Here is a 21,592-nt window from a genome sequence, read left to right as displayed (position 1 = left end):
GAACCCACCTATCCTCAATAAAGTTAACTCGGTGAATAAATCAGAAGCTTCCATGCGGAAGAGATTTCCAAGAGGCACTTGATGATCACTCTAAGGCTAATTCCAGGGCTTGGTTTAGCTGAATGGGGTATATAAGTTACAGACACAAGCTGAATAGCCTGGACAGGAGAGTCCTGAGAGGCTGTTTGGATTAAGAGACAGGTGGCTGGCAGAGGACAGAACAGGGATGAGAGATTTATTAGCTTTCTATGGTGTGGTCTATGATGCCAACCACATTCCCTGTTTTCTCTTGAAATCTTCAGTAAAAATCCATTCTTGTTCATGTCCCAAAGATCTTAGGGAATGGTCTGAGCACCAGCCAGCCCCAGGAGGCCTGCCACATCTGGGTTCCAACTGTAAATATTTAAAGAGCTTGAGCTTTACAGGGTCCAGTGCACAAAGCCTGCTGCTTAATGCAGGGTTGTTGGTCTAGGGATGGGATTTTTTAATGGTGGCAAAAAGGTCTAGATGTTCAAAATATGTTGTTTTCATGGGGCGCTACCAAATCAATGCTTTGTGTTCAAACCCCAAGCCCCTGATTCCCAAAAATCATGATGCCTAATCCTCAAAGCTGGTGGAACATAGTAGGTATAATTTTCCCATCTTCAGGAGAAACATGACTCTGGCTCAGCAAGGATAGAGAACTTTATCAAAGTCACCTCAACCAATGAAGACAAGAATCAGAGTACCTGGCTCTCCAGTAAAAGCCAGACACAACTCAAGGGGCTGGGAACCACATTTGAGCATAGAGCTGAGCTTCATGAAGTTGATTTCCTGAAAGAATATTCCATCTACTTCTCCATCAGAAGGCTGTTGAGACATGACAGGGTAGCACTATTGTTTACATTGTAAAATTCCAGGCCATCAAGATGAGTCAAGTTTCAAATCCAGCAGTAAAAAGAATAGCAGAGCATTCTCAAAGGACCTCTAGAAGACAGCTTCCCCCAGGGTGTATCACAAAGACGGTTCAACCACAGAAAGCTGAAGATAAGTAAACTACAATTTCTTGGAAAATCACCCAACTCATAAATGACACAGTCCACCAGACTCAATAAACATTAGCATCCTTGTTATAATTTCCATGCAATTTGACATCCTGAAGAGCTCTACTCTTGGTCCAAGATGGATTGCCAGCAATTGCCACTCACTTTTATTTTGGGGCTAATAGGCAAAGGCATACTGTTCTGTGGCTTTTCCTTTCTGCAAACATGCTTATGCCTTGGTTAGTCAATTACCCCCATGACTCCTATATCCATTTGCAGTAATTTCTATTAAGGAAAGTTCCACCCCTTGCACTAATGGGAGCTTCGATGATCAACTCAAGGTCTCTAGCTACTATGTTTATCTACTATCCCTGCCAGACCTCCAAGACCTTTCTCAGCACTATAGAGAAAGGGATTTTGAAGAGCATAATGGTTCTCATTACTCCTCCTTCCACACCCACCTCACTAGCAGACAGAAATCAGCATGGGTGACAGCTAGCAAATCAACACTGGGAACAATTGCTACATTTGTCATTGTCGGGCATAACATGCACAGACACACATGTGCCACACACAATGGGATTTTGCTCACCAGCAACCCTGTATTACTTATATTTTTCACTGTTAATATTTTTTCACTAATATAAATAGTTCCTTCCATGCTGTTGTCCCAGAGTAAAAACCAGACATGCCCACTCTTAATTGCACAACGATGAAAGATTTCATTATCTTAATGAATTACACGTGCAACTCTTTTTCAGTGGCACAACCTCAGCTCCTGACAGCCAGAGGAGCAACAGGGAGAAGAACCAAAAACATAAGTCAAATATAAAATTGGAGAGAAAAGACAATAGAGAATTATACCAATGTTTAATGCAATGGATATGGCTGGTGGCGAGAGCCCTCCCTATTCAAGCCAGGCTTCCAGAAAACAGCAGGAAAAGTGCTAAGACAGAATTTAAACAGACTCTTCTCCTTGCTACTCAAAGTGTGGCCCACAGAGCAGCAGTAATGGTGTCACTTGTTTAGAAATGCAGAATTTCAGGCCTCACCCAGACCTACCAAATCAGAATTTGCGTTTTAACAAACATGCGGGTAATATGTGGGTACACTGAAGTTTGAGAAGCACAGCTCTAGCTTATTGGGATATGAGAAAACAGAAGCCTCCTAAGGATGGAAGACCAGTTCTAAAAGAGTTTAGATAGAATGAACCTAGCGGAGAACACTAAGAAAAGAAGGAAGGCTGGCTGGGTGCGGTGGCTCATGCCTGTAATCCCAGCACTTTGAGAGGCTGAGGTGGGTGGATCACTTGAAGCCAGGAGTTCGAGACCAGCCTAGCCAACATGGCAAAACCCCATTTCTACTAAAAATATAAAAATCAGCCAGGCATGGTGGCAGATGCCTATAATTCCAGCTACTCTAGAGGCTGAGGCTGGAGAATCGCTTGAACCCGGGAGGCAGACAGCCAAGATCACACTACTGCATTCCAGCCTGGACGACAGAGTGAGACTCTGTCTCAATTTAAAAAAAAAAAAAGGAAAGGAAAATATTTTAATAATAATAGTAAAAGTATCAGAGAAGAACAAGCCTAGATAATTTTGATTCATTTATCACCCTACAATCATTATTGACCATCTTCTGTGTATAGGCAGCATTCTAGGTGCTATGGAAACAACAATGAACAAAAAAGACAAAATTATCTATTTTCATGGAGCTTACATTCTACTCTGGGGAGACCAATAGTAAACAATAAATATAATAATGAATCATGTGGTATGTTAGATGGTGATGAATGCTATGGAAAATAACAGATAGGAGTAATGAAGGAAATCGCGAAGAGTGCGATTTTAAGTGGAAAGGTCAAGGTAGGTCTCATTTCAGCAAAGACTTAGCAGAAAAGAAGGAGTGAGCCTTGCAGATTTCTGAGAGAAGAGCATTCCAGGTGTGACTGGCATTTTGAGGAACAGAAAGGAAGCTTGTGTGTCTGGAGCAGAATGATAGGACAAAGAGTAGAAGGAAAGAAGGTCAGCCAGGAAATAGGAGTGTGGATTAGGTAAGGCCGCGTAAGCTGTTGAAAACTTGAGCTTCTACTGAGTCAGATGGGATATCAATGGGGAATTTTGGGCAGAAATGTGACACAATCTAACTTATATGTTTCAACAGGACAACTCTAGCTGCTGTTTGAGAATAGGCTCTTCGGGGTAAGCAAGACTGGAAGTAGAGAGATCAATTGGTAGATTTTTGAAATAACGTAAGTAAGAAATGACAACAGCTTGGACCAGGGTGGTTGAAGTGGAAGGGGTGAGAAGTAGTCAGATTCTGGATAGGTTTTGAAGATAGTGTCATCAAGATTTGTTGATGTTTTGAATGTAGGGTATGGCATAAAGAAAGAAATCAAGAATGATACCAATGTTTACGGCTAAGCAACTGAAACATTGGGGAATATGTAAGTGTAGCAAGTTTATGGGAAGAAGATCAATAGCTCGTTTTGTACACACCGGGATTGAGAGGTCTCTTAGACAGCCAGATGAGGATGCCAAATAGAAGACTTCAGAGGTGAGGCCCTGAGCAGGAGATATAAACTTGGGAGTTGATGGCATATGAAGGTACTTTAAGGCCATGAGATTGAACAAGAATCCCTAGAGGAGAAGTAGAGATTGATAAGAGGGCCAAAGATAGCCTGAGGCCCTCCAAGAAGAGGTTGTGGAGAGGAATGACTGGAAGAGGTTGAGAAGGAACAACCAATGAGATAGGAAGAGAGCCAAGACCTAGCCAAGAAGGACGAATCATTTTATTTGTCCATTTTATTGCAAGATAAAATGTTGAAGAATTAATCAGTGGACTGTTTCATGTCATTTTTCTCTGTGTCAGAAGGTTGATGTTTTCCCCTTTTTTACTCTTCTGTTCAAACAAGACCCTAACCTTTACTCTCGACAGGAAGGATGGTCACAGAAGAAACACTATGAGAAATAAAGTTCAGCTTTAGCCTTCCAAAAGCAAAGATCCTGACATAAACAAGTGTTTGGGGAGGGGGGTATTGCTTGGCTACTTTTTCAGTGACACAAAGAGAGGAGAAAAACTTCTCTGTGCTGGGGCACAGCGAAGAGTTAGAAAGGATGGAAGAAATATGGAAGCTTCTGAAGAGTTTGAGTCCCAGTTCCATAACTTATTGGTGTATAACTTGGGGGAGGCACTTGACTTTTATAGGCCTTAGATTCCCCATCTCTGGGAAGCAACACTGCATCCAGTCCCTCCAGCTGTAGTCCAAAAGTGAAGAAATTATAGAGACACATACACACCCGATAAGTCTGAGAATTTAGGAATAAATAACATCTATGCCCCACTTTGTGCTTGGAATCCTGGGAGACTGTAGTTTTGCAGTATTTTGCATGCTACCAATTCATGTGAGCTATAGACTATAGAAGGCATAAAGGGTAGTATGAAAGGACAGATGAATTTTCTCATGCCTTCAAAAGAGACATAGAAATTGGGAGACCAATAGAGGGAGCCAGCAAATCTGAACAGGCCTTGCAAAAGGAATAAATGGGCCCGGGTGCTGTGGTTCACGCCTGTAATCCCAACACTTTGAGAGGCCAAGGTGGGCAGATCACCTGAGGTTAGGAGTTTGAGACTAGCCTGGCCAACATGGTGAAATGCCGCCTCTACTAAAAATACAAAAATTAGCCAGGCGTGGTGGTGGGCGCCTGTAATCCCAGCTACTCGGGAGACTGAGGCAAGAGAATCACTTGAACCTGGGAGGTGGAGGTTGCTGTGAGCCAAGATCATACCACTGTACTCCAGGCTGGGCAATAGAGGAAGACTTCGTAAAAAAAAAAAAAAAAAAAAGGAATAAATGGACATCATAATGGAATGTACCATAGACATTGTCAGTCAGAATAGGCTGTTATGTTGCAATAATAATCCCAAAATTTCCGTGGCTTAAAACAACAAAAGTATATTTCATACCACCCACTTATATGTACATCATGAGCGGGTGGTAGAACTCTGTTCATTGTAATCCCTCAGAGACCCAAGCTGATGGAGTAGCTGCCGTCTTGAACATTGCCACTTACTTTGCAGAGAGAAAGAGCTCTTGAGGGTGTCACCAGCAACTAAATGTTTAGTCCATGGATGGCTAAGTGTTAACAGCTCAGTGAAGGGTCAGAGTGACAGCCTCCTGCACCTGCCCTTTTTGACACCCGAGTTCTTGTTCGGTTTCCAGGAAGAATCAGGTCACATGAACTATTTGAAGGGCAGTGTATGTGGAGGATTTTACTGGGCAATAAAAGTGACTCTCAGCTGGCTGGGGAATTAGAAAGGAGATCGTGTGGGAAGAAGGTGATCTTTACCTGAAGCTGCACCGTCTGAAGTTAGCCACGTCTATCCATAGTCTTCAATGCTCAGCAGTGTGTATCCCTGATCACTTTCATCAGCCTCTTTTTGTTACTCTGCCAGCTGAAGTCTTTTTATGTGCACAGAATAGGGGTGTAGCAGGCCAAACAGGCAATCATTTGGGTGGAAAAATGGAGTCAGCTGTCTTCACTTAGGGCCGAGGTTCCAGGCTTGAAGGTGGAGTTTAGCCTGGAGCCCAGCACTTCTGTATCAGAGTCAGCTGTTTTCACTTAGCGCTGAGGTTCCAGGCTTGAGGGTGGGGTTTAGCCAGGAGCCCAGCCTTTCCGTATTAGCTTCATGTAATAACAACAGGGCCAAATCCCACCTTGCACCCAGAAGAGTGAGAACTGGACATATTTAGCAAACAGCACTATTGACAAAATGTCTTTTCAGGACAAAATTAATACAAACAGCTCAGGAGAAGTCATCACAAAGAGAGTGATAAACTGGATAGATGAATATCTCAGCAGAAGCTTGAGACACAACGATGAAAGAGAGATTGTTCAGAAGCGTGTGTTCTTCACATTACAGCATGTTTTTTCTCATAGTCTTCTTGAAGATCTACCTCTTTTCTTTTAATGACATTCTACTATCACACTGTATGAATCTACCAAACATATTTAATGATCCCCCTTCAAAAAGGCATTAGGATGCTAATTTTCTAATCTTGTTGTATACCAAGGGTTCTAATTTTCTACCATAACATACAAGGTCTTGATGGACATCTTTTAAGTGTATACTACGAATACACAGAAGTTTTTTCTGTTGGATAGCTTCCTGAAGTAGCTTGCTATATCACACTTTTTCCTTTGACCCTTCAACTCTTGGCATAGTAATTGTAGAATACAAATAAATTGAGAGATATATCATCTTTTGTGATTAGAAGCATTAATAATGTTAAAATGTCCACTCTTCCCAAAGTAATCTACAGATTCAACACAATTGCTATCAAAACTCCAATGATATTTTTCACAGAAATAGAAAAACAGGCTGGGCACGATGGCTCACACCTGTAATCCCAGAACTTAGGGAGGCTGAGGCGGGTGGATCACCTGAGGTCAGGAGTTCAAGACCAGCCTGACCAACATGGAGAAACCCCATCTCTACTAAAAATACAAAATTAGCCAGGGGTGGTGGCACATACCTGTAATCCCAGCTACTAGGGAAGCGGAGGCAGGAGAATCACTTGAACCCGGGAGGCGGAGGTTGCGGTGAGCCAAGATCATACCATTGCACTCCAGCCTGGGCAACAAGAGCGAAACTCCATCTCAAAAAAAAAAAAAAGAAAAAGAAAAAACAATTGTAAAATTTGTATAAAACCACAACAGACCCTGAATAGCCGAAACAATCTTGACAAAAAGCAAAGCTGGAGGCATCACACTTCCTGATTTCAACTATATTACAAAACTGCAGTAGTCAAAACAGTATGTTACTGGCATAAAACAACAGACACATAAACCAATGAAACAGAATAGAGAGCCCAGAAATAAATCTATGCATATATGGTCAACTGATCTTTCAAAAGTATGCCAAGATTGCACAATGGGGACAGGAAAGTCTCTTCAATAAATGGTGTCAGGAAAACTGGATATCTACATGCAAAAAAATAAAATTGGACCCTTATTTTATACCATATGCAAAAATTAATTCAAAATAGATTAAAAACTTAAATGTAAAAATCTGAAACTGTAAAACTCCTAGAAGAAAACATACGGCAAAAGCTCACTGACATTTAGTCTTGGCAACAATTGTTTGGATATAACACCAAAAGCACAGGTGAGCAAGCAACAATGAACAACCAGGACTACATCACACTAAAAAGCTTCTGCACAACAAAGGAAACAATCAACGAAATGAGAAGCACCCAGAAGAGTGGGTGCTTCTGTGGCAACCTATGGAATGGGAGAAAGTATTTGCAAATCATGTATCTGATAAGGGGTTAAGATCCAAAATATATAAGGAACTCACACGACTCAACAGCAAAAAAAATAAAAACACCAAATAACCTGATTTTAAAATGGGCAAGGTTCTGAGTAGACATTTTTCCAAAGAAGACATACAAATGGCCAACAAGTATATGAAAAGGTGCTCACCATCACTAATCATCAGGGAAATGCAAATCAAAAACACAATGAACTATCACCTTACACCTGTTAGGATTTGATAATGGCTATTATCAAATAGGCAAGAGATAATAAGGCAAGAGTGTGGAAAAAGAGAACTTCTGTACATTGTTGATGGGAATGTATAATGGGGACAGCCATTATGGAAAACAGTATAGCAGTTCCTCAAAATTTTAAAAATAGACATGCCATATGATTCAGCAATCCCACTTTTTGTTATATATCCAAAGGAAATGAAATCAGTATCTCAAAGAGATATCTGCACCTCCAATCTAAGTGTCTATCAATAGATGAAGAAAATGTGATATATAAATTATTTCATTGTGTGTATATATATATACACACATATACACACATATACATATATGTATATATACACATACACACATATACATATATGTATATATACACATACACACATATATACATATATAATATGTATATAATATATATGCAATGGAATATTATTCAGCCACAAAAAAATAAGGAAATCCTGTCATTTGTGACAATACAAATAAACCTGGAAGACATTTTGCTAAGTACAATAAGTCCAACACAGAAAGACAAATACTGGATGATCTCACTTACATGTAGAATCTAAAAAGGTCAAACTCACAGACACAAAGAGTGCAATGGTGGTGACCAGGGCTGGGGAATGAGAGAAATGGGGAGATGTTGGTCAAAGGGTATAAATTTTAAGTTATAAGATAAAACAAGTTGAGGATTTAATGTACAGCATGGGTGGTAATAGGTGTGTTCATTAATTTGATGGTTATAATCATTACACAATGTATATCAAATTATACTGTACACCTTAAATATATAAAATCTTTGTCAATTATGTATTTAAAACTAATAAAAGACACGCATATTTAAAACATGTTTTTTAAAAAAAATTTAAGATACTTTTAAAGAGAATACTTTGAACATTTTGCATGTTTTTATTTTTACATGGCAATGAGACTGAATTCTTACGTCTAAAATCAATTTTTAAAAATTTAAAGCTCTATTTTGTAGATGTGTATTATACTCACTCGAGTTTATTAAAAGGTTGCTGAGGGCTTTCCCATCAACAACTTGGCAATTTTAATGTGTTCTCATTATTAATAAAAATCTGTGTTTTAAGGAACAAATGTTCAAACTGGCTTTTGAAAAGGTCCCCAGAGAACTGCTGTGGATAGCTACTGATGTGAGGAAAAACCAACATTTACCATGTAAAATTATCATCTGCATATCCACAGGGTCCCTTTTCAGAGGCTGCTTAGGGACTAAAGTGTTGGACTCTGACTAGTGTGGGGACCAGAAAAAAAGACGACTGCCTCCATTTCTCCCCTTGAGACCCACTCTGTCTGATGTGGGTGCCAGTTAATGACAAATGAGCCCAACAGGTCTGTTTGTGTTTAATGGGATCGATGTGGGTTATCTCCTATTAAAACGCTTATTAAATGTGAATTTTTTGGTCATTTAATAACTAAGGGGAAGTATGTACTTCCAGATTATGACAGAACTTCAAAAGCACTCAGCCCTCACCAACCAGATTTTCATAAAAAGCTTATAAGGTCACTCAGTGATGGCTGTGAGAAGGCCAAAAAATGTTGCACTTGGGGGCATTTGTGAATTATGAACTTGGAGGATGAGAGGAACTTCCACATATTTAAGAATGCAGCCTCCAGATTAGCTGGAACTACAGATGCATGCCACCACGCCCAGCTAATGTTTACATTTTTTTGTAGAAATGAGGTCTTGCCATGTTGCCCAGGCTGGTCTCAAATTCCTGGACTCAACTAATCCTGCTGCCTTGGCCTCCCACAGTGTCAGGATTACAGAGTAAGCCACAACACCCAGCCCTTAATGAATATTTTTAAAAGGCAAAATTACTTATGATACTTGGAGATCATATACATAGTAAGAAATTGCCCTCACAGGAGCAAGACTATTTCAACAAGATGGAGGAGAAAAAAAGAGCCAGAGATGGAGTGAAAACAAAGTAGCATTTAACAGGAGCAATGAGACATCCTATATTTAGGTTTTAACAAAGGTATTGAATAAGGTAAACCTGGTTTAAGAACTATACACTTTTTTAAAAAAGGATGTGGGGGTTTCAATTAAATAACTGTGTGGCTGCTTTAACAACAACAAAAAAGCAAAGTTAGATTTCACTGACAGAAGTAGAGTCCATGCCTGGTAAAAGGGAGATAACTGTCCCAACGGTGCCACATGTAAAGAGAGAGATGAATCTACTGTAACATAGTCAAAGAAGAACAGGTTGACAAGGCCTCTAGGCAAAATATTCCAAGAAAAACTGTCCACGGAACAGAAAGCAAAGAGAACACGATACAAAGAAAATTAGGGGTTATGTTCTAAATGATCAAATAAGAAAATTGGCCGGGCACGGTGGCTCATACCTATAAGCCCAGCACTTTGGGAGGCCAAAGCAGACAGATCACTTGAGGTCAAGAGTTGGAGACCACCCTGGCCAACATGGTGAAACCTCGTCTCTACTAAAAGTACAAAAATTAGCCAGACCTGGTGGTGCATGCCTGCAATCCCAGCTACTCAGGAGGCTGAGGCAGGAGAATCACTTGAACCCAGGAGGCAGAAGCTGCAGTGAGCTGGGATCGTGCCACTGCACTCCTGGTGGCAGAGCAAGACTTTCTCAATCAAAAAAAAAGAAAAAGAAAATTGTATATAGCCAAAATAAACAACAAAAAATCCTCGAAACCACCTAGAGAATACATACATACAGCTCTATATATAAATCCCTTATATACACTGAAGCTTGAAAACCTCAAAGGGAACAGACACAACCAAAGTATCTTGTCTGTACAACTGAATAAGCTGCCAATCTTGAGGAAAATTCTCAAACTCCCTTTTTTTTTTTTTTTTTTTTTTTTTGGAGACTGAGTTTAGCTCTATCACCCAGGCTGGAGTGCAGTGGCACGATCTTGGCTGACTGCAACTTCCGCCTCCCAGGTTCAAGCCATTCTCGTGCCTCAGCTTCCCAAGTAGCTGGGATTACAGGCTCCCACCACCATGCCTGGCTAATTTTTGTATTTTTAGTAGAGACAGGGTTTCACCATGTTGGCCAGGCTGGTCTCGAACTTCTGACCTCAGGTGATCCGCCCACCTTGGCCTCCCAAAGTGCTGAGGTTACAGGCATGAGCCACCATGCCCAGCCGAAAATTCTCAAACTCCTAGAAGTGAACAAGAGGTTGTATTAGTTTCCTAGGGATGCAGTAACAAACCAGGGGGCTTAAAATAAATCAAATTTATTCTCCCACAGTTGTGGATGATAGAAATCTGAAATCAAAATGGTAGCAGGGTCTTACTCTCTCTGAGATTTTACATAAAATCCTTCCTGGCCTCTTCCTAGCTTCTGCTGGTGGTCAGCAGTCCTTGGTATTGTCTCTGTTGTCACATGTCATTCTCCCTTTGTGTCTGTCTTCACGTGGCATTTTCCTTTTCTTAAAAAGACACCAGTCATATTAGCTTAGGGCCCACCCTACCTCTTCTTGACTTGACTACATCTGCGAAGATCCTGTTTCCAAATTGGGTCACATTTACAGGTTCTGCGAATTAGGACTTAAATACATTTGGCCAGTGGCACACAATTCAACCCATAATAGAGGTGTATGTAGAATAAATTCCAAAGTACACTTGCACACAGCAAAGTTTCCACTGTTAGGTTTTAACAGTAAGCCTCTATAACATCAATAGATGCTAATAGATACATTTGTTTATATGATCCTTAATGTTTGCTAGATTTTAATCTAAATTTTACTTGTTCCAACCCACACATACACACTATGAAACTCTGAAAACCTTTGGGCAGGAACTTGGCCAGCTGCTTTCTGTCTTTCTGAGTTGATCAATTTCTATGGTGACCTCACTGACCTTCTGTCCTTGGGCATCTTTTTTTTTTTTTTGAGACAGAGCCTTGCTCTGTCACCCAGGCTTGAGTGCAGTGGCACAATCTCAGCTCACTGCAGTCTCCGCCTCCTGGTTCCAGTGATTCTCCTGCCTCAGCCTCCTGGGCAGCTGGGATTACAGGTGCCCACCACTATGCCTAGCTAATTTTTTATATTTTTAGTAGAGATGGGAGTTCACCATGCTGGCTAGACTGGTCTCAAACTCCTGACCTCAGGTGATCTGCTCACCTCAGTCTCTCAAAGTGCTGGGACTACAGGCGTCAGCCACTGCGCCCAGCCCCTTGGGCACCTTTCTAGGGAGGTAACTTTCTAAAGTCACCAGCTAAGTACGTGCAGTGACGTGGGACTATCTTGGCCTCTCTACTTGATAGTGACAGGCCTCAGTCACATCATATATAAGATGGAGATAATAACAGCACCCCCAACAAGGTCATTGTGCAGAAATGAGGTTATACTAGCAAAAATTGCACCAACAACAAATGCTGGCATCTTAGAAATGCTCAACATATGGCAGCTGTGTCCACTGTTAGTATTGAAACATTGCAAGCTCTCTCATGCAAAAATGAGTTAGTAAATTCCACGAATTTTATAATGATTTTAAGTGAATTCTTACTTACAGAAGCAAGCAATTAGAGTGATGAATAAGTGGTTCGGTCTACTTTGCAAAGCAGAGAGTTCCCCATTCACAGACACTTGGTAGCAGTGACTACGTCGATCTGTCAGGGATGCCACCAGGTGTTTCGTGTCATCTGAATGTGGGGCGATAATATCTACCTCACAGAGTTATTGTAAAGATTAATAAAATCACAAAGGAAAAGTGCTTCACATATAGGGAGGTATTCAAGGGATGTTATTACTATGGTAACTATTTCTGTTGTTAAGTCATCGGCAGAGAAGTTTCTTGCCCAGGATAGAATGATCAACCTGATGACTCCCTTCCAATTCTCAGGCAGCGTGGCTTTATAAGATGACCTACTGCCGAGGATATATATTTCTGTTTACCTAAGAATATCTATCAAATTAATATTTCAGGAAGAGATGGAGTCTAGAGGCCTAAGGGCTGGGATTTTGACAACTCATAAACATGTTTTCTGGGATATTCATCACAGCATTGTTTATAAAAGGTTAAGACTGAGAAATAAGCAAAACATATAAAGTTAGAGAACTGCATAAAAAACAATCACAGCCAGCCAGCCAGGTTTGAGCTCTATTCAGCCTTTGGCAAGTTATTTAATCACACTCAGCCACATGTTCCTTTTATTCACAGAGCAGTTGTGATTTTGTTGTAAAGCAGGTAAAGCATGTACACAGCACCCAACACAGAAGTCTTGCATGATGGTGATGTGATGATGGTGATAATGGTGGTAGCAATACCACCATAACGAAAAATAATGCTGTAGGTCTTGCTTTTCTTGCTTTAAAAAAAAATAACATATGTTATTAAATGTTTAAAAGCATGTCATACCACAGGGAAACTGGACAATACCTTGACCCAGTGATGAAAATTACCATCATCAATGGATATTGTGTACCCACAGATGTGATTTCCTGAGACAGACACAACATCCTGGCCCAGTAGCATTCTGGCCAGGAAGACCTAACCTGAACATAGCCAAGAGAAAACTTAAGATAAACCCAAATTGAGGAACATTCTATAAGATAAATAGCCTTTATTCTTCCAAAATGTCAATGTCATCAAAGGCAAAGAAAGGCTAAAGAACAGTTCCAATGAAAGGAGACCAACAAGACATGACAGCCAAATGTTATGCATGATCTTGGACTAGATCCTGGACTAGGGATTAAAAAAATATTATGAGGGACATTATTGGGACAATTGACAAAACTGGAATATGGACCATAGACGTAAGTATTGTTATCAGTTAACTTTCCTCCATTTAGTTACTACGGCTGTGTAAGAAAATACCCTTGTTCTCAGGAAACAGACATTGAAGTATGAAGTAAAGGTGCCTTAGCCATGCAGCCTACTGTCAGATGGCCTAAAAATTAATGATTTTATATATATATATACAAGTATATACACATACAGCTATCTACATAAATATATAGAGCAAATCAGAGAGAGAATTATAAAGCATATATGGCAAGAGGTTAAAAATTAGTGAATTTGGATAAAGGGCATTTGGTATTTTCTTTTAAGATGGAGTCTCCCTCTATCACCCAGGCTGGAGTACAGTAGTGAGATCTTGGCTCACTGCAACCTCCACCTCCCAGATTCAAGCGATTCTCCTGCCTCAGCCTCCCAAGTAACTGGGATTACAGGTGTCCACCACCACGCCCAGCTAATCTTTTGTATTTTTAGTAGAGACAGGGTTTCACCATGTTGGCCAGGCTGGTCTCAAACTCCTGACCTCAGGTGATCCACCCGCCTAGGCCTCCCAAAGTGCTGGGATTACAGGTGTGAGCCACCACGCCCACTGGGTATTTTCTTTCTTTTTTTTTTTTTTTTTGAGACGGAGTTTTGCTCTCATTGCCCAGGCTTGAGTGCAGTGGCACAACCTCAGCTCACTGAAACCTCCACCTTCTGGTTTCAGCCTCCCAAAGTGCTGGAATTACAGGCGTGAGCCACCACACCTGGCCCAACTAGGTATTTTCTATACTAGTAATACTCCTGCAAGTATGAAGCTATTGCGAAGTAAATAATTCCAAAAAATCTATAGAGAAGAAAAAGTAGTGGAAGCAGAGATGAAACAAGATGACTCATCAAATTATTACTGAATCTGAGTGATTGGCACATGTGGTTGTAGTGAGTGCTAAAAACTAAACATTCACCCTGTGGTTACATCATTGAAGCCGTACCTGCAATCTGACCCTTGATAGCAAGGCCGCCACAAAGGAACTCAAGCTGGTAGTCCCCTTGCTGGTCCTCTTCTATCCGGGCCTCTCAGGTGCTGGAGACAGTAAAGTTGATTGTTTCACTCAAAACAGGGGTTTATTAAACTCTCCTGCCTAATTTTGTATGTAAAACGTGAGTCATGAAGCACTGTATTAGTCTGTTCTCACACTGCCATGACGAAATATCTGAGACCGGGTAATTTATAAAGGAAGAAGGTTTAATTGACTCACAGTTCCACAATGCTGGGGAAGCGTCGGGAAACTTACAATCACGGCAAAGGAGAAGCTGGAACCTTCCTCACTGGGCGGCAGGACAGAGTGAATGCAAGCAGAGGAAACGCCAGACGCTTATAAAACCATCAGCTCTCCTAAGAACTCACTCGCTATCACGAGAACAGCATAGGGGAACCGCCCCCAAGATTCAATTACCTCCACCTGCGCCCAACCTTGACAGGTGGAGACTAGGGGGATTACAATTCAAGATGAGATTTCGGTAGGGACACAAAGCCTAACCTCGTCAACTGCCATAAATAAAATGATTGTTTTGTAAAATGTGGATGTGCTCTTATGTGTGTTTGTGACATGTATGTGCACATGTCTGGGTATATGCATATGATTATGTGTGTGATTGTGTATGTGTGCACTTGTGTGTATGTGAGCAAGAGTGCACAATTGTACAAAAGAATGTTTACCAAAGGGTTTGAAGTGCCTTTTCCTCAGCAAGGTGGGGTAGGATAGTGGTGAAGAGCACAGGTTTTAGAGTCAGATTGCCTGAGTTCAAATTCAAACTCTTACAACTCTTAGGTGGAGCTGGACTTTCATCTTAGGAAATGTACTTAACCCCTTTGTGCCACAACTTCCCCACCTGTAAAATGTGAATGATAGTAGAAACTACTTCCTTGGGCTATTAGTAAAGTATGAATGTGTTTAGAACAGTGTTTTGTGCTGTTTTCACTATTATTTTTAGAATGTAACATCTTGGATAATTTTAATGTCTTCTTTACCCCTTTCATTATTGTCTGAACTTTTTTTTTTACAGTGACTTTATAATCTGAAAAAAAAAGAGCTTTTTAAAAAATTTTAGTAAACTAGGGAAAGATGAAGGAAGAAAGGAAGGGAGAAGGGAAAGAAAAGATTTGTTCTCTTGGGCTAATTTCATTTCCTCTACAGCTGAACTCTATGCCTTCACTGGATCATTTTAATTGCTATTATTTGAAGAAGACTTGAGGAGATATTTTTCCCAGAAAATGAACCTTTCTTTATAATGCAAATAGTTTTTCCCTAATTTCCCCGAATTTCCTATAATTCGGGGATTGGAAATTTCTTTTTTTTCTCTTAAGATGGAGTCTCACTCTGTTCCCCAGGCTGGAGTGCAGTGGTGTGATCTCAACTCACTTCAGCCTCTACCTCCTGGGTTCAAGCAATTCTTCTCCCTCCGCCTCCTGAATAGCTGGGATTATCGGTGCACACCACCACACCCAGCTAATTTTTGTATCTTTAGTAGAGACGGGGTTTTACCAAGTTGGCCAAGCTGGTCTTTAACTCCTGAGCTCAAGTGATCTGCTTGCCTTGGCCTCCCGAAGTGCTGAGATTACAGGCGTGAGGCACCATGCCCGGCCATGATTGGAAATTTCTTAAAAGCAGGGAGATCACGACTGTGCATCAAGACAATGGTAATATTTTTTCTTTTCCTATTTTTTATTTTGATAATTTTTAAATACATAGAAATTGAAAGAATAGTACAATGAATACCTCTGTAGCCACCACTTAATTTCAATAACGGTTAACATTTTGCTGTATTTGTACTCTCTCTCTCAACACACATATACACATACATGAAGTAAAGAGGCCTTAGCCATGCAGCCTACTGTCAGATGGTCCAAAAATTAACGATTTTATGTCTACATGCACATATATCTGTAAACACATTAAGATATATATACACAAACATTGCACATGAGGGAGCATGGTAAGATTCTAAAAAATAGTGAATTTAAATAAAGAGTATTTGGGTATTCTCTAAACTATACTTGCAATTTTTTTGCAAGCTTGAAATTATTTCAAAAGTAAATAAATCCAAAATAAGTTTATAGAGAGAGGAAGGTAGTAGGAGTAGAAATGAAACAAGATGGCTCATCAGATCATTATTGAATCTGAATGATGGGTGCATGGGGTTGTAGTGAGTGCTAAAAGCTCTTAAACTTTCACATTGTGGTTGTGTCATTGATATACACATATAGATACGCTTTTTTTTTTCCTGAACCAACAAGTTGCAGCAGATATCATCCAACTTTGCCCATAAACCCTTCAGCATGACTAGCTAAAGAATAAGCACATTCCCCTAGATGGCTACAGTAGTATTAGAGAATGTAAGTTACCTTCTCACATCAGTAAACATCGCCATGCAACTATTCATTCATTCCACAAGTATTTATTGAGGACTTACTTAACTAGACAGTGAGCTAGACTGATGAGCAAAACAAATATGGTTCCTGCCTTTATGGAATGAGAGAGACCAACATTTAGAAACAGAAAAACAGATCACTATATAGTGACAAAGGTGGTTTGTGCCATAGAGTGCCATTGTATATCTACTTCAAACTTACTTTTGATCACTACCACTACTAATAGTGATGGCTAGCACTGATTGACATAGTAATTAGGAGATTTCCAGTTGCAAGCAACAGAAACCCAACTGAAACCAGCTTAAGAGAAAAAGTTATTTATTGGCTCAGTCTAAGCCCAAACCGAAGCAGGAGCTTAAATGATGGCTCCCATCACATCTCCAGACCCCCACCTTCCTCCTCAGTATTGATTTAAATTCTCAGGAAGCCTCCCTTCGTGTGGCCAAAGAGATGGAGACTGGCAGTCCAAGTATAAGAGGACATTATAACTCCAAATCCCAGGTAAAAAGATTCTCTGTCTCCCAATGTTCCTGTACCAATGCTTAGGGAAGACCTGACTTGCCCAGACTGGGTCATGTGCCCTTTCTGAGCCAATCCCTGAGGCCAAGAGGTGTTGGATGGTCAAAAGTCATTGGGCCATCCCATGGCAGTGTCTGAAATCCTGTCCCTCCAAAGGTCCCGAAAACCTGAGGAGGACCCGAGGTGCTGGAGGCCTTCATAATACATCGCATACTCCCAGCCAAATGGGAGAAGGAGGCAAGCAAGGACTTCCAGATTCCCACTTGGTCTATGTCTTAACAGGCCGATTCCACCAGAGGTCAGGGCAGAGCACGAAGCTGGAATGGCCCTGGGGCTGGCTCTTCAACTCCAAATCAGCAGCTCTCACCAGCGGTCCCTGAAAACACCAGGGGCTGTAAGCTGCCAGAAAGAAAACCTGAGCTGCAGCATGAAACTGCTGTCCGCTTCAGAACTGGCTCTCAAAAGGCACAGGTCTAAACAGGCAGGATGAGGAAAGTGATTTTGAAAACACTGTATTTTGTAGCTGCAAATCGTACAAAGTGGGCCCCAGAATCGTACAAAGTGATATACAAAATGTACCAACGCAGAAGCCACCAGAAAAACAGGATTCTCATCTCTGCTTCCACCTATCTCTCTACACGGACCTTCTACCACCCTTCTGCCTGCTCATTCAGACTCAACCGCACTGATTGCCTTTCTGCTTCTGGAACATGTCCAGCTTATTCCCACCTCGGAGCCTTTGCACTTGCAGTATCCCCTGCGTGGAAAGTCCTCTTTCTACACCTCTACTTATTGGGCTCCTTTCTCCCAATCTTAGCGCCCCACCTAAAGTAATGCCCCACCCAGTAGGACTAACACATCACCCTGTTTATTTCCTTCATGTCATTTGTCACCCTCTTAGATTTCCCACAACCCACAACAAAGCACAACAAACTCAGAGACTTGGTTTTGTGGTTTCCCCAGCCCCTAGAACTGTGCCTCCTCAGAGAGTTTAATAAGGGCTCAGTAAACATTTGTTGAATGAACAAATGAAAAACCCCGAATTTTCCACATCTAAAATGCGATGGTTAGATTATATGATGTTAATAATGGCTAATATGTACTGAATGTGTATTGCGGGTTGGGCACATTGTTGAGGGCTGTGGGTAGCACTGTAGATTATTTACTTTATATTATTTCAGCCGTAACAAGACCTCAAATATTCTCAGGACCTCAAACATTTAAAGTGATGTTTCTGATGCCAAAATTCCTCTCTTAGCAATTTATTTCTTTGGCTTAATTTGGAATCTTTCAAAATACCTTTTATTGCAAGAACAGGAATCATAAAGTCATCTCTCATCCCAAGTTAAGTGAGTTAGAAGTTTATAACAATAGATGACACATTTCTCTTTGTTAAAGTATTCCAGCCAATAATTAAAGAAGGGATGATAGATTTATTACTTTGCCTTTTCTTTTTTGGAGATGGAGTCTTGCTCTGTCGCCCAGGCTAGAGTACAGTGGCACGATCTCAGTTCACTGCAACATCTGCCTCCTGGAGTCAAGCAATTCTCCTGCCTCAACCTCCCAAGTAGCTGGGACTACAGGCGCAGGCCTCCACACTCAGCTAATTTTTGTATTCTTAGTAGAGATGGGGTTTCACCGCATTGCCCAGTCTGGTCTCAAACTCCTGAGCTCAGGCAATCTGCCCGCCTCGGCCTCCCAAAGTGCTAGGATTACTGGCATGAGCCATGGCGCCTGGCCTTATTTTGCTATTTGTATTAGTCAGGGTTCTCCAGAGAAACAAAGCAAATAGGATATATATAGATCTATAGAAAGAGATTTATTATGAGAGATTAGCTCACATGATTGTGAAGGCTGAGAAGTTCCATAAATTGCCATCTGCAAACTGGAGGCCCAGGAAAGCAAGCAGTATAGTTCTAATTCAAGCCTGAAGACCTGGGAACCAGAAAGCCAATGGTATAAGCTCCAGTCTGAGTGCCAAGGTCCAAAAACAGGAAGTAGGAGATCTGATGGTACAAATCCCTGCCTGAGTCTGAAGGCTTAAGAACAAGGAGCTCCAATGTCGCAGAGCAAGAGCACTGGATGTCCCAAATCAAGCGGATAGATTGAATTCACAATTCCCCTGCCTTTTTGTTCTATTCAGGCCCTCACCCGATAGGACATTGCCCACCCACATGAGGGAGGGGGATCTTCTTTACTCAGTGCTATGGTCTGAATGTGACAACCCCTCCAAAATCCAGGGGTTGTCAAGGTAATAGTATTAAAAGACAGGCCTTTAACAGGTGATTACACCACGAGGGCTGCTCTCATGTGAAAGAGATGAAGGCCCTTATGAAAAAAGGCTTTGTATGGCATTTGTCTAGGTCTTTAGCTTGCTCGTTAGCTTTTTTGCCATACAAGGACACAGCATTCCACCTGTCTAGAGGACACAGCCTCACCAAACATCCTCAACTGCCAGAGCCTTGGTCTTGAACTTTCCATCCTCCAGAACCATGAGAAATAAATGTCTGTTCTTTATTAATTACCCAGTCTCAGGTATTTTGGCCAGGTGCGACAGCCTCATGCCTGTAATCCCAGCACTTTGGGAGGCCAAGGTGGGAGGATTGCCTGAGCCCTGGAGTTTGAGACCAGCCTGGGCAATGTAATGAGACCCCACATCTCTATTTAAAAAAAAAAAAAAATAGACCAGGCACGGTGGCTCACACCTGTAATCCCAGCACTTTGGGAGGCCAAGGCAAGCAATCCTTTGAGGTCAGGAATTCAAGACCAGCCTGGCCAACATGGTGAAACCCCGTCTCTACTAAAAATATAAAAATTAGTCCAGCATGGTGGCATGCGCCTATAATCCCAGCTACATGGGAGGCTGAGGCAGGAGAATCACTTGAACCAGGGAGGCAAGGCGTAGGTTGTGGTGAGCCGAGATCGCACCATTGCACTCCAGCTTGAGCAACAAGAGCAAAACTCTCTCTCAAAAACAAATAAATAAATACAAAAATAAAAATAAAAAATTACCCAGTCTCAGGTATTTTGTGGTAGCAGCACAAACAGATTAAAACCCTCAATCTACTAGTTCAAATACTAATCTCTTCCAGAAACGCTAACACAGATATTTGCAGAAATAATATGTTACCAGCTATTGGGGCATCCCTTAGCCCAGTCAAGGTGGCACCTAAAATTAACCATCATGTTACTGATCATGATTTAATAGATCTAGGAAATTAGAACGAAAGTCTGCTAACATCACAAAAAGAGAGCTCATCAGACTTCATGTGGCTCCTAATAAAAGAGCAGAACACCACCTGTGAAGGAGTCTTACCAAAATAAATTCACATCTAAATCTGATCAAACCTCAAGATTCAACCATCAATGTACAGAAAATACAGAGAAACTGGTTAATCTATACCATGAATACAATCAGCAAACTCCAAAGAGGAGGATGCTGACAATCTGGATTTCTCAAAGATAAATTATAAAGGAGATTAGAGTGAAAACTGATAGATTTTTAAAGCCTTTTAAAGGACATAATATCAATCAATCACAATATATGGACCTTATTTGGTTCCTGATTCGAATAGACAACCTGAAAAACAAAATTTTTCAAAATGACCAGGTGCAGTGGCTCACGCCTGTAATCCTAGCACTTTGGGAGGCCGAGGCAGGTGGATCACCTGAGGCCAGGAGTTCGAGACCAGCCTGGCCAACATGGTGAAACCCCATCTCTACTAAAAAATACACACCTGTAGTCCCAGCTACTCAGGAGACTGAGGTGGAAGGATTGCTTGAACCTGAGAGGCAGAGGTTGCAGTGAGCCAAGATCACACCACTGCACTCCAGCCTGGGTGACAGAGTGAGACCCTGTCTCAAAAATGAATAAATAAATAAATGAAAACAAAATTTTTTAACAAAATAAAATTTTTTAATTCAAAATATATGGGACAATTAAAATTTTTAACACTGAAAATATGTTAATATTGAGGAATTATTGTTTTTAGAATGGTATTTTAGTTATTTTTGTTTATACAGAGTCCTTTTATTATAGATACAAACTAAAATATGAATAAAATTTAAAAACTAATAAAAAGATAAATTAAAAATCACCACATATTTGAACATTTGAAAACATAATAAGCCAAAAATTGTTATAGCTTTTCGAGCTAGAAATGAAAAAGCCACTGAAGCATCGTATAGGTTTTAATTTCTAATAAGGCAAATAGCAGTATCTATAACCTACATAAAGGAAAAGCTGTTGCTGTTTAGGGTTCTCAAAATTTTTTTAAGAGTAAGGCTTTCTGGCCGGGCGCGGTGGCTCACACTTGTAATTCCAGCACTTTGGGAGGCCGAGGCGGGTG

This window comes from Hylobates moloch, unplaced genomic scaffold, assembly GCF_009828535.3.
Source record: "Hylobates moloch isolate HMO894 unplaced genomic scaffold, HMol_V3 SCAFFOLD_6, whole genome shotgun sequence".
In the NCBI taxonomy this organism is placed as follows: domain Eukaryota; kingdom Metazoa; phylum Chordata; class Mammalia; order Primates; family Hylobatidae; genus Hylobates; species Hylobates moloch.
This window is presented reverse-complemented; position numbering follows the sequence as displayed.